Raw genomic sequence first — 11,445 nt, 5'->3', positions numbered from 1 at the left:
ATGATGTGTGCTGTTGAATTTGGTTTGCTAATACTTTGTTGAGAATTTTGCATCTATATTGATGAGAAGTATTGGCCTATAGTTTTCTTTTCTTGTAATATCCTTATCTGGCTTTGGTGTCAGGGTATGCTGACGTTGTAAAACAAGACTGAGAGAGTTACCATCTATTCAATTATTTTTGGAAGAGTTTGAGAAACATTGTCATTAATTTTTCTTTAAATGTTTGATAGAATTTGCCTGTGAAGACTTCTCCTGGGCTTTTGTGTTTTGTAGCTTTTGATTATGGATTTAATTTCCTTACTTGTTATTGGTCTGTTCAGATTTTCTATTTCTTCATGATTCAGGCTTGGTAGGTCATGTTTCTAGGAATTTATTTCTTCAAAGTTGTCCAATTTGTTGGCATATGATTATAGTCTTTTTATGATCCTTTTTATTTCTGTAGTATCATTTGTAATGTCTTCTTTTTCATTTGTAATTTTATTTGAGCCTTCTCTGTTTCTTGGCAGTGTAGCTAAAGGTTGTCAATTTTGTTTCTCTTTTAAAAAAACAGTCTTAGTTTTGTTGATGTTTTGTATTGTTTTTCTGTTCTCTATTTCATTTATTTCTACTCTGGTCTTTGTTATTTCCTTCCTTATTCTAATTTTTGGCTTTGTTCTTATTTTTCTAGTTCCTCGAGGTATAAAGTGAGGCTGTTGACTTGAGATCTTTCTTTTCTTCTTAATGTAGGCATTCATCGCTATCAACTGCTCTTAGCCCCACTTTTGCTGCGTCCCATAAGTTTTGGTATGTTATGTTTCCACTTTTGTTTGATTCAAGGTATTGTTTCATTTGAATTTTGGTTTCATCTTTGGCCCATTGCTTGTTCAGGGATATGTTGTTTAATATCCATTTAGTTTTGAATTTTCCAGTTTTCCTCCAGCTACTGATTTTTCTTTCACACTACTATAGTCAGAAAAGGCACTTGGTATAATTTACATCTTTTAAAATTGCTGATAGTTGTTTTGTGACTTAACATCCTGGAGAATGTTCCATGTGTACTTGAGAAGAATCTGTATTCTGCTATTGGATGGTATGTACTGTATATGTCTGTTAGGCCCATTTAGTTTAAAGTTTAGTTCATATACAATATTTCCTTATTGATTTTCTGTCTGGATAATCAGTCCATTGTTGGAGGTGGTGTATTGAAGTCCCCTACTATTATTGTTTTTATTACTCTCTTCAAATCTGTTAGTATTGGCTTGATACATTTCAGTGCGCCAATGTTGGGTACCTATTATTCTCTTGACGAATTGGTCCCTTTATCGTTATATAATGATTGTCTTTGTCTCTTGTAAAAGTTATTGACTTAAAGTCTATTTTGGCTGATATAAGTAGAGCTACCCTGATCTCTTTTGATTTCCATTTGTATGGAGTATCTTTTTCCATTTTTTCACTTTGAGCCTGTGTGTGTCCTTGAGACTTTAGCGAGTCTCTTATAGGCAACGTATAGTTGCTTCTTGTTTTTTAAACCCATTCAACTGTTTTTGATTGGAGCATTTAATCCAGTTACATTTAAAGAAATTTTTCATAGGTAAGGACTTGCTGTTGCCATCTTGCCAACTATTTTCAGGCTATTATGTAGCTCCCTTGTTCCTTTCTTTCTCTCTTGCTGTCTTTTGTGAATTAATGATTACTATTGTGGTACACTTTGATTCCCCACAGTACTACAATATTCTGAATCTGACTATATACTTTCCATTACTACTGTGTTTATTTTTGTAGGTTTTCATGTTGCTCCTTCATGTCCTTTTGTTCAGCTTGAAGAATTTGTTTCAGCTTTTCTTGTAAGGCAGGTCTAGTGGTGAGGAACTTCCTCAGCTTTTATTAGCAAAAGTCTTGATTTAACTTTTATTTCTGAAGGAGAACTTTGCTGGATAAAGTATCCTTGGTTGGCAATATCTTTCTTCTAGCACTTTGCATATATCATTCCATTCTCTCCTGACCTGAATGGTCTCTGCTGAGAAATCTGCTGATTGCCTTTTATGATAACTTTTTTTGTTTTTCCTCTTATTGCTTTTAAAATTCCCTGTTTGTCTTTGATTTTAAACAGTTTAATTATATAATGTCTTGGAGAAGATTGTTTTGGGTGGACATTTTGGGCGATCTATTACTTTCATGAACTTGGATGTCCAGATATCTCCCCAGGTTTGAGAAGTTCTCAGCCATTGTTTCTTTAAATAAGTTTTCTACCCCCTTCCTCCTCTCTTTTCCTTCTGCGAATCCAGTGATGTGTAATTGAATCTCAAGTCACATTGACTTAGTTTTTTGGTGTTCATTCCTCTGACTGGATAATTTCCAAAGATATGTCTTTGAGCTCACTGATTTCTTTCTTCTGCTTAATCTGTTCTGTTGTCGAAGCTCTCTACTGAATTTTTCAGGTTAGTCCTTGTACTCTTCAACTGCAATATTTGTGTTTGGTTCTTTTTTGTGCTTCCTAAGTCTTTGCTGATCTTCTCATTTTGTTCTCGTAGTGTTTTCGTGATATTGTTAAATTGCTTGTGTCCCCTTGTTCTCTGGGCATCTGTAGGACAATTATTTTGAATTCTTTGTCAGACAATTCCATATCTCCTTTTCCTTGGGTCCAGTTTCTGGAGGTTTACTGTATTCCAATGGTGGAATTCTGTTTCCCTGATTCTTTATGACCTCTGTAGCTTTGCGTGGGTGTCTGCATTTGAAGACGCAGTGCCTCTTCCAGACTTTATGGACTGACTTCAGTAAGGGTAGGAGCATACTGGAGTATGCTGTGACCTCATGTCTAATGATGCAGGGCACCAAGTGGTGGCAGTAGGGCCAGGAGGCATAGTGGCTCACTGGCTCGGGCCATCTAAGCATTGACAGCTGCGTGGTCAGTTCTGTAAGGGATTCCATAGAGTCCGCAAGGGCTGTTGGGATTCTCAGAATTACATCCAGGCCCAGTAGTTAGAGACCAGAACAAGCAGTGGTAGTGACTGGAACTGGTGGTATACATATGTTTGGCTGTGTGAGCTAGCTGCAGGCTTCTGTGTAGTGGTCAGGCCTATTGCAAACACATATGTAGTGGTGTAGGGGGCTAAGGCAGGCAGCGAGGACCAGGGCCAACTGTAGGTGTGCTGGCAGCTGCATGGGTTTTGGCTGTCTGATATGCTGTGGCTCCTGGGTCTTGTCTCAGGTGCACAGAAGTGGAGGCCAGTGATGGGGGCTGGGCCAGAGGCATACAGGTGCACAGATGGGGTTGCTGGATGCAGATGAATGCATTGGTTCAGGCCAGTGACAGAAGACAGAGTACAATCTGGGTCCACAAGCAGCTGGTGGGGGCTCCATATCAGCATGCTCTCCTGTGGCTGCACAATCTCCCCCTGGGCTTGTTTGTGGCAGTGGAGACTGGTGATAAGTGTATAAATGCACAGCTGGAGGGGTTAGCCTGGAGTGTGTGCATGGCAGTAGGGATCAGCCATGGGCGTCTAGGCTGGTGTCTTATACTGGAGCAGCTGCAGAGGCCCAGGCTGGCTAATGTTGTGGTTCCTGGGCCTTGTGGGGGCATGTAGGGGGAAGAGGGGTGCAGGGAGAGACTCGGAGCTAGCTTCAGTGAGTGCAAATACCTGCAGGGTGAAAGCCAGTGAAATCTGCAACACGTCTGTCAAACTGCTGGTTATTGGTTTTGTTCGTGGCTAACGTGGCTAGGTTTATCTGTAAAACAGGGCACTGGGAATTGAAATTTCTCCCACCAAATTGGTGCTATTGGTAACCCCTGCTCATCTCCCTGTTTCTAGATATCTCTATACATCTCAGCTTTGGCAGTCTCTGGGTTGGGTGAAATGGAAGGAGGTCTTCTTGACTTGGGGGAAATGGATTTCTCATCCCACTCTTCCTTCCCCTGTGAGGGGCACTCTTTCTAGCTAGGGAGTTCACTCTTGACACTGAGTAAGGCCAACTTGGGAGATGGAATGATGCAGGGAAAATGAAACTTCCATTCTTCCTTTTTGTGCTCCCATTATCAAGTTTTGTTTATTTTTTCAACATGTTGCTGAAGTTTCTTTAAGTGGGCTCCAGACCTCTCCAAGAGATGTTTTCATTTGTGGATAGCTGTGTAATGTTGACTTTTGTGGTGGGGTGGAGGCTGGAGATTCCTACTCTGCCATCCTGGTGACATCGCTCACTATAACCCTTTTAACTAATTGTTGGGAGTCAGAATCATGAAAGCCTACAATTCAAGGAAAGAGAGCTAATGGATCATCTAACTAGAGTTTTCTGGCAGGCAAGTGATTTGCCAGTAGTCACACTGTTAATAGTAAAGAGGAGACCATCTGGAATGGTAGAATGGGTTGCAATTCATCTCTATAGCTTATTATTGAGAACATGTCTTTCAGTCTCTGGCCTTCATTTTCCTCACTGGTAAAGGGAGGAAAACCACCTACTTTTCAGGAATGTCATAAGGGAAAGGAATTGTCTTTGTTAGCTCAGGCTGCTGTAACAAAATAATATAGATTGAAAGGCTTAAATAACAAACTTTTTTTTTTTTTCCACAGTTCTGGAAGTTGGGAACTCCAAGATCAGGGTGCAGCATGGTTAGGTTCTGGTAAGGGTCCTCTTTCTGGCTTGCAGATGATTACCTTCTTGCCGTGTCTTCACAAGAGGGACGGACGGACACACACACACACACACACACACACACACACACACACAGATATCTCTGGTCTCTACTTATGAGGGCACTAATCCCATCATGAGGGCTCCACCCTCATGAACTCATCTAAACCTAATTACTTCCCAAAGACCCTAATACCTAATACCATCACATTTGAGGTTAGGATTTGAACATTTTTGGGAGGCACACATATTTGGTCTATAACAGGAACGATAATGTCCCTAAGGGAACTGGCTGATGAAAGAGGTGAAAAATAGATATTTCCTCCTCATTTCATCTTTCTGCCTGTGTAATTGGCCAGTGAAATTTCCCAGCTGTGTTGGGGCAGTACATTAGATCAGATTTTCTGTGAGGTGGTTGCTGGTATCTGATTAAGTGACTACATGTTTATGATACCCGGTCTACGGTCTGGTATATGCCAAGTGTCCCCTTTCACTATGGCAGGAGAAAGCTCAAAAAATGGCAGTGATTGTATGGCAGAGCTTTTATGAATGTTTAGAGAGGCACTTTTCATGTCGCTTGTTATACCTCTTGCCTGCTGAGTTACTGTTGAGCAATGGGAAATTAGCTTGGTGTAATGGAGAGAGTGCTACTTCATGTCACTGCTTAAATCTGACAAATCCGAACCCGTATTTAGGCTTCATCATATGTGGTTTGTAGAGTTTGGAAAATTACCTTTATGAAGTTCAGTTTCCCTATATCTCAAATGGGACTGAAAGTTTACTTTTAAGATCAAATGAGATACACACAAACACACAACAATGTAAGGAATTGTGGAGGGACATAGCTGACTATGACAGAAAGGCAGTGTTCCTGGCATATGACACCTGGCGATACAACCCTAAGCTGCTAACAGTGTGACTGTGGACAAGTGACTCATCTCCTATGGGGCACTAAAGAAGCATCTTGATTCATTTGAATTCAGTGTGTGTTCACAGAATATCTGGCTTGTTTAAGGCAACATAGCTGAAATCAAAGCTCTACCTTATGTCAAGGCTTTATCCTACCAGGTGGTCTTCTGAGTTAATTAGCTATTTTAAATACTGTGCAAATGCTTTTACTGAACTCTTAAAAAAAAAAAAAAGAAAAACCCAAATATCCCACTTAGATTGGGACTGGGCAAGAATAGTTTACTTAAGCATATCCAGATATTTCCTAACTTATGTCTTTATCTTTCTTAGCAAAGGGAGAACAGAGCTCTAACTCTGCTCTCTAGTTAGACCTCCTTAGTTACCGAAAAGTCTTAGAAATGTTTCCAGTCTCAGGAAACCATGGCCCAAGAAGCTTCACTCATAATCATTGTCTCAGATAGCTGGAATGGGAAAGCTTAATCTTCACTTCCTATGACCACACATCATGCTGTAGCCAAAGAAGTGTGGCAGACAGACTCCAGGTGATGACCTTTGCCTGCTAATGTTCGCATCCTTGTGTAATCAAATCCCCCCGAGGATGGGGAAAAGCCATGACTTGCTTATAACCAGTAGAATATGGAAAAGGTAATAGATGCCACTCCTGGTCTTGCTAGTAATCTTGCTCTAGAGACTCTCTCTCTCTCTCTAGCTAGATTTGAAGAAGTAGTCGACCATATTGGGAGGGCCATGTAACAGGAAGCTTCTAGGAACTTCTAGAAGGGTGGCTTTCAGTTGATAACCAGTGTGAAGCCAGGGCACTAGGTCCTATTTTAAGGAAATGAATTCCACCAACAGCTTGAGTGAGGTTAGGAGTAGGTTATTCCCCAGTCCAGCTTCCAGATGATACCACAAACACAGTCGACACCTTGGTTACAACCTTCTGGAACCCAGAGCAGAGGACTCCATTAAATTGTGCTTGGACTACTAACCCACAGAAACTATGAGATAATAAATATGTATTGTTTTAAGCCTCTAAGTTTGCAGTAATTAGTTACCCAGGAATAGATAACTTATACAAGAAAGTAGATATTCTGATTTATGCAATTTGCTATATAGCCATTTATAACTGGGAAAATACATTTGTGTTCTAATTTTTTTCAGCATTTTCAAGTTACTTTTTAGGCAAAGGCAGTAGTAATATCTTCTTAGCAAATTTTACACAGCACACCTAAAGTACTGTGCTCTTAAACCTTCTCTAAACCTTGAAGTGTGCAAAACTAGTTGTGAGGTTTGAAAAACAAATTTTCTTCCCCATGGGTGTAGTCTTCCATGAGTATTACACTCCTTGCATAGGATGTCTTCCGTTCAGCATCATATCGTACATTCAGCCATTTTGAGCTTAGTTTAATATTTTTTTCCCCCAGATATCATTATTGATGCTTTTTAGTTTTCTAACTGACAGATTGGCAAAAAATAGATGATTTGGCGAAAGTCTGGGCTCGGGAGTCCTTGTGAGTTAGGCGTTGCCCTTGTACAGCCTCAAAGAGCTTCCACAGGCAGAAACTTGCCTTTCTTTTCTGTGAGTCTCCATTTTCTCCCAGGCCAAGCCCCGGAGGTAGGAAGCTGGGTCCCAAGCACTAAAGTTTAATGAGCCAGTCATGCAACAACAAGGAGAATTAGGTCCTCAGAGGCTGAGATGATTTCTACTTCATAGCACACAGCCACTTAATAAAAACACATAAAACTTGGCTTTCTTTTTCTTTAAGAGAATGTGAAGAATTTATCAGAAAAGGGAATGTGAGCTCAAACTCATGGAGTTTCTTTTTTTTTTTTTTTTTTCAGATAGTGTAACAGTGAGTGTAACCATTGGTCCATAGCCATGGTATATATGATCATTACGCTGTGCTGGTGATTAATCTTTTAAAAATTTTTCTTAATGTTTATTTTTTGAGACCAAGAGAGACAGAGCATGAGTGGGGAAGGGGCAGAGAAAGAGAGGGAGACACGGAATCCAAAGCAGGCTCTAGGCTCTGAGCTGTCAGTACAGAACCTGACACGGGATTCGAACTCATGAGCTGTGAGATCATGACCTGAGCTGAAGTCGGATGCTTAAGCAACTGAGCCATGCAGTCACCCCTCAAATATTATTAATCTTAAAATACAGGATATTGTTCTTGAGATTGCCACAGGAAATCTTCCCTGCCTGTAGGAAATCTTCAAGAAACAGGTGTAAACCAGTGATTCTCAGCCTGGGCTGTACGTTGGGATTTTCTGGGAGCTTAAAAAATCCCATTGCCCAGGTCACACTACAGAATCACACTAGAATCTCCAAGACTGGGTTGGAGTCATCAGTATTTAAAAAAAAATTAAAAAAAAATTTTAAATGTTATTTTTGAGAGAGAGACAGTGTGAGCCAGGGAGGGGCAGAGAGAGACACACACACACACACACACATACAAAGGATCCAAAAGGCTCCAGGCTCTGAGCTGTCAGCACAGAACCCGATGTGGGGCTCAAACCCATGAACTGTGAGATCATGACCTGAGCTGAAGTCAGATGCTCATCTGATTGAGCCATCCAGGCGCCCCTTAAAAAAATTTTTTTTAAGTTTATTTGGTTTGGGAGAGAGGGAGCAAGCAAGTAAGCAGGGGGCAGAGAGAGGGAGAGAGAATCCTAGGCAGGCTCTGCTCTGCCCTCTGATGCGGGGCTCAATCTCACAAATGGTGAGATTATGACCTGAGACGAACCCAGGAGTTGGACACTTACCTGACTGAGCCACCCAGGCACTCCAAGTCATCAGTAGTTTTTAATCATCCTCAGGAAGTTTCCAAGGTGAAGCTGGTGTTGAGAACTACAGGGACTTAATTTCTGTTTTATGGTAACATTTTCCCTGTAGTCACATGTTTGATAACTTGAACTAAAATGTAATTCAGGTAAAAATCAGGAAATAAGCAAAAACAAACTAAAAAAAACAAAGAACAACAACATTTTTTTTTTCTTTCCAAAGGTGTATTTACTTTTTCATCAGACACCTGCTCTGCACTTATTTTAATTTTCACACCCTGCTAAGGGCTAGTATTCAGAAACAATGACCTGGCCCTGAACCTACAACACTTTTCATCTGGTGCCTGATATAAATAAATCAGTGATTACAACTTCATTGTAGAAATACTATTAAGTAATGTATAGAGTGTTAGATAAGCGTGGAGGAGAGGAACATAATTCAGATGGGGCTAGGATATAGACAAGGTTATTGAATGAGGTGATACTTGACTCTCAAATGAGATTGACTCGGAGACACAGGGGAAGAACATTCTAGGTTGAGGGAACAGCATGTAGGGAAACACAGGAGCAAGGAAAAACATGGCCCTTGTTGTAGGGAGAATACTGTCATCCCCCGAACCCCAAAGATGCCCACATCCTAATCCCTGAAGCCTGTGGTTACGTCATGTCACATGGCAAGGGGAAATTAAAGTTGCACATGGTATTAAGTTTACTAATCAGCCGACTTTAAGAGAAGGAGATTACTTGGACTATACAAATGGATCCAATGTAATCACAAGGGTCCTTTAAAGTAGAGGAGGAAATCCAAAGGGAGGTCAGAGCCAGAGAGTGAGGTGACTATGCCACATGGCTGTCTTTGAAGATTGAGAGAGGGGCCAGGAGCCAAGGAATGCAGGTGGCCACTGCAAGCTCAAAAAAGCAAAGTAACTGGTGTTCCCCTAGAGCCACCAGAAGGAATACAGCTGTGCCAATACCTTGATTTCAGACTTCTGACTTCTAGAACTATGGAATAATAAATTTGTGTTTTTTCCAAGCTACTAAGCTTATGGTAATTTGTTTTAGCAGCAATAGGAAGCTAATACAGTCTCTCGCAGGGAACTGTGAGTGGAGATTTGCTTTGGATAAAGTGTTAGTGAGCCATTGCTTAACTTTTGTCAGGGGGTGAAATGAAGCAGGATCATATTGTAGAAAAGTCACACTTGTAGCAGTATTGATAATGGTTTGAAATAGGGTCAACTGCAGAAGGGAGCAGCAGGGTATGAATCGAGAGATTAGAGCACAAAGTAAAGCAGTAATTTGAGCCAGCCAGACCAGTATGAACAATAGTAATTGTTGCTTTTTATTGAGTGTATGCTTATGTATAACCCTGAATTTTTAGCTTAAATTCTAATTTTTTAAGTCTTAAAAAAATCTCTCAAAGTAAGTGTTAATACCCACATTTTATTAGAGACAAGACAGAGTCCCAAGAATTAAAAAAGTTGCTTAGGATTATGTAGCTAATCAGTGATGAGCTAAGTTTAGAACCAGGTCTGTTGACTGGGAAGCCCATGGATGTTCCATGGTGTCACTGTGTCTGAAAAGAAAGACATATAGCAGTTAACCTGGGGATGAGGGAGAAGATTTTCAAAAGGGCAAGAACTCAGGGCTGTTGGAAACAATATTCGGTACCAGAAAAGCATTTGAGGGTTTTGGAATAATAACTGGAGCTCAAGAAGTGCACCTCATTTATGAAGAAAAAAAAAGATGAAACATTGACTTTGTTTCTTTTGTCTAAAGTACTCTAATGCTAGGAGCACCTGGGTGGCTCAGTCAGTTAAGCATTTGACTCTTGATCTCAGCTCAGGTCTTGATCTTGGGGTCATGAGTTCAAGCCCCATGCTGGGCTTCATGCTGAGTGTGAAGCCTACTTAAAATACTCAAACACTTTACAACTGTGCCAACAACTTTTAACCAGGGTGTAAAATATTTGCCGCCATTGAGAATCCCCAGTGTTTAGCTCTGTCTGATGGGTGAGGATTGAGCTACTATAAATCAGTGCAGAATAGGTACATCTGGACCATTAATAGGTAGAGGACAACACCAAGCCCAAATCAAGAGAGATGGCTTGTTTTTGGGGAACATGTAAGGATTTTCCTGCAGAATGATAAAAGAGGTCACTATCAGGGAAGTTCATAGTTCTACTCAAACACCTATGTAAGTGTGAAGGATGGCCAAGTCTCTAGTGGATGGATCTTCTCCTTTAGTGCCATCAAACAATGATAGCTCCAGTACATTTGTTAATGACACCCAAGGACAATCCAAATTCTTAGGTTGTGTTACTAATTCCTCATACATGTTGCCTGAAATAGTGGCTTTGATGGGGCTAAAATACTTATCTTTATACTCTAAAGATCTTATCGTTAAATTATATGTTTCAATGGAATTTTTATGTATGCTATTACTATGCTTTTGACTTGAGGGTGACTTAGCTCACAAGGCTATAATGGTGTGTTTTCCATGGACTCATGCAAAAAATTAAAAAAAGAACACGTGAAAGGAAAGAAAAGAGCAGATAGAACTTCTCCACTGTGGTCTCAAAAATGAACACACACTAATGTTAACATGGGATGAGAGACCCGAGATCCCCAGAAAGATAGAAAGAGAGGGAAATCGATGGGCAGACTCAGGAAATGTACAGCAAACAAAATGGTGAAGACTGAAAAGCAGAGGAGCTGTCAATAGGTCAGGGGTGCAGAGATGCTGAGTTAAGGTGATACAACAGACCACTGAGATGGAGAAATTCTGCTGCTCGATTACGTGGATTGATAAGAGGGAGGCCACTCAAATACCTCCTCCTGGGTGGTCGTAAAATACGTCTGTCCAACGTGGGGCTCCCGTCAGTTCCCAAACTGTTCATCTTTCAGACACAAGTCTTACAGTCAAGCTTAGCTTCTGCCAAGTCCTCGGCATACATGCTTCCGATTGTGGGGTGTGCATTAAGAGTTCATTAAGTGCTGAGGTTAATTGAATACTACAGTTGCGGACATTCAGGGCCATTGCATACGTTTGTGCCAGTTTCTGGAGGTCTTTTAGTTCAGGGGTCCCCAAATGCTGACTCAGATACTATCTACGTCAGAATCATTTTGAAAGAATATATAATAAAACACA

The sequence above is a fragment of the Panthera onca genome, chromosome B2, assembly GCF_046562875.1.
Source record: "Panthera onca isolate mPanOnc1 chromosome B2, mPanOnc1 haplotype 2, whole genome shotgun sequence".
Taxonomy (NCBI): Eukaryota; Metazoa; Chordata; class Mammalia; order Carnivora; family Felidae; genus Panthera; species Panthera onca.
This window is presented reverse-complemented; position numbering follows the sequence as displayed.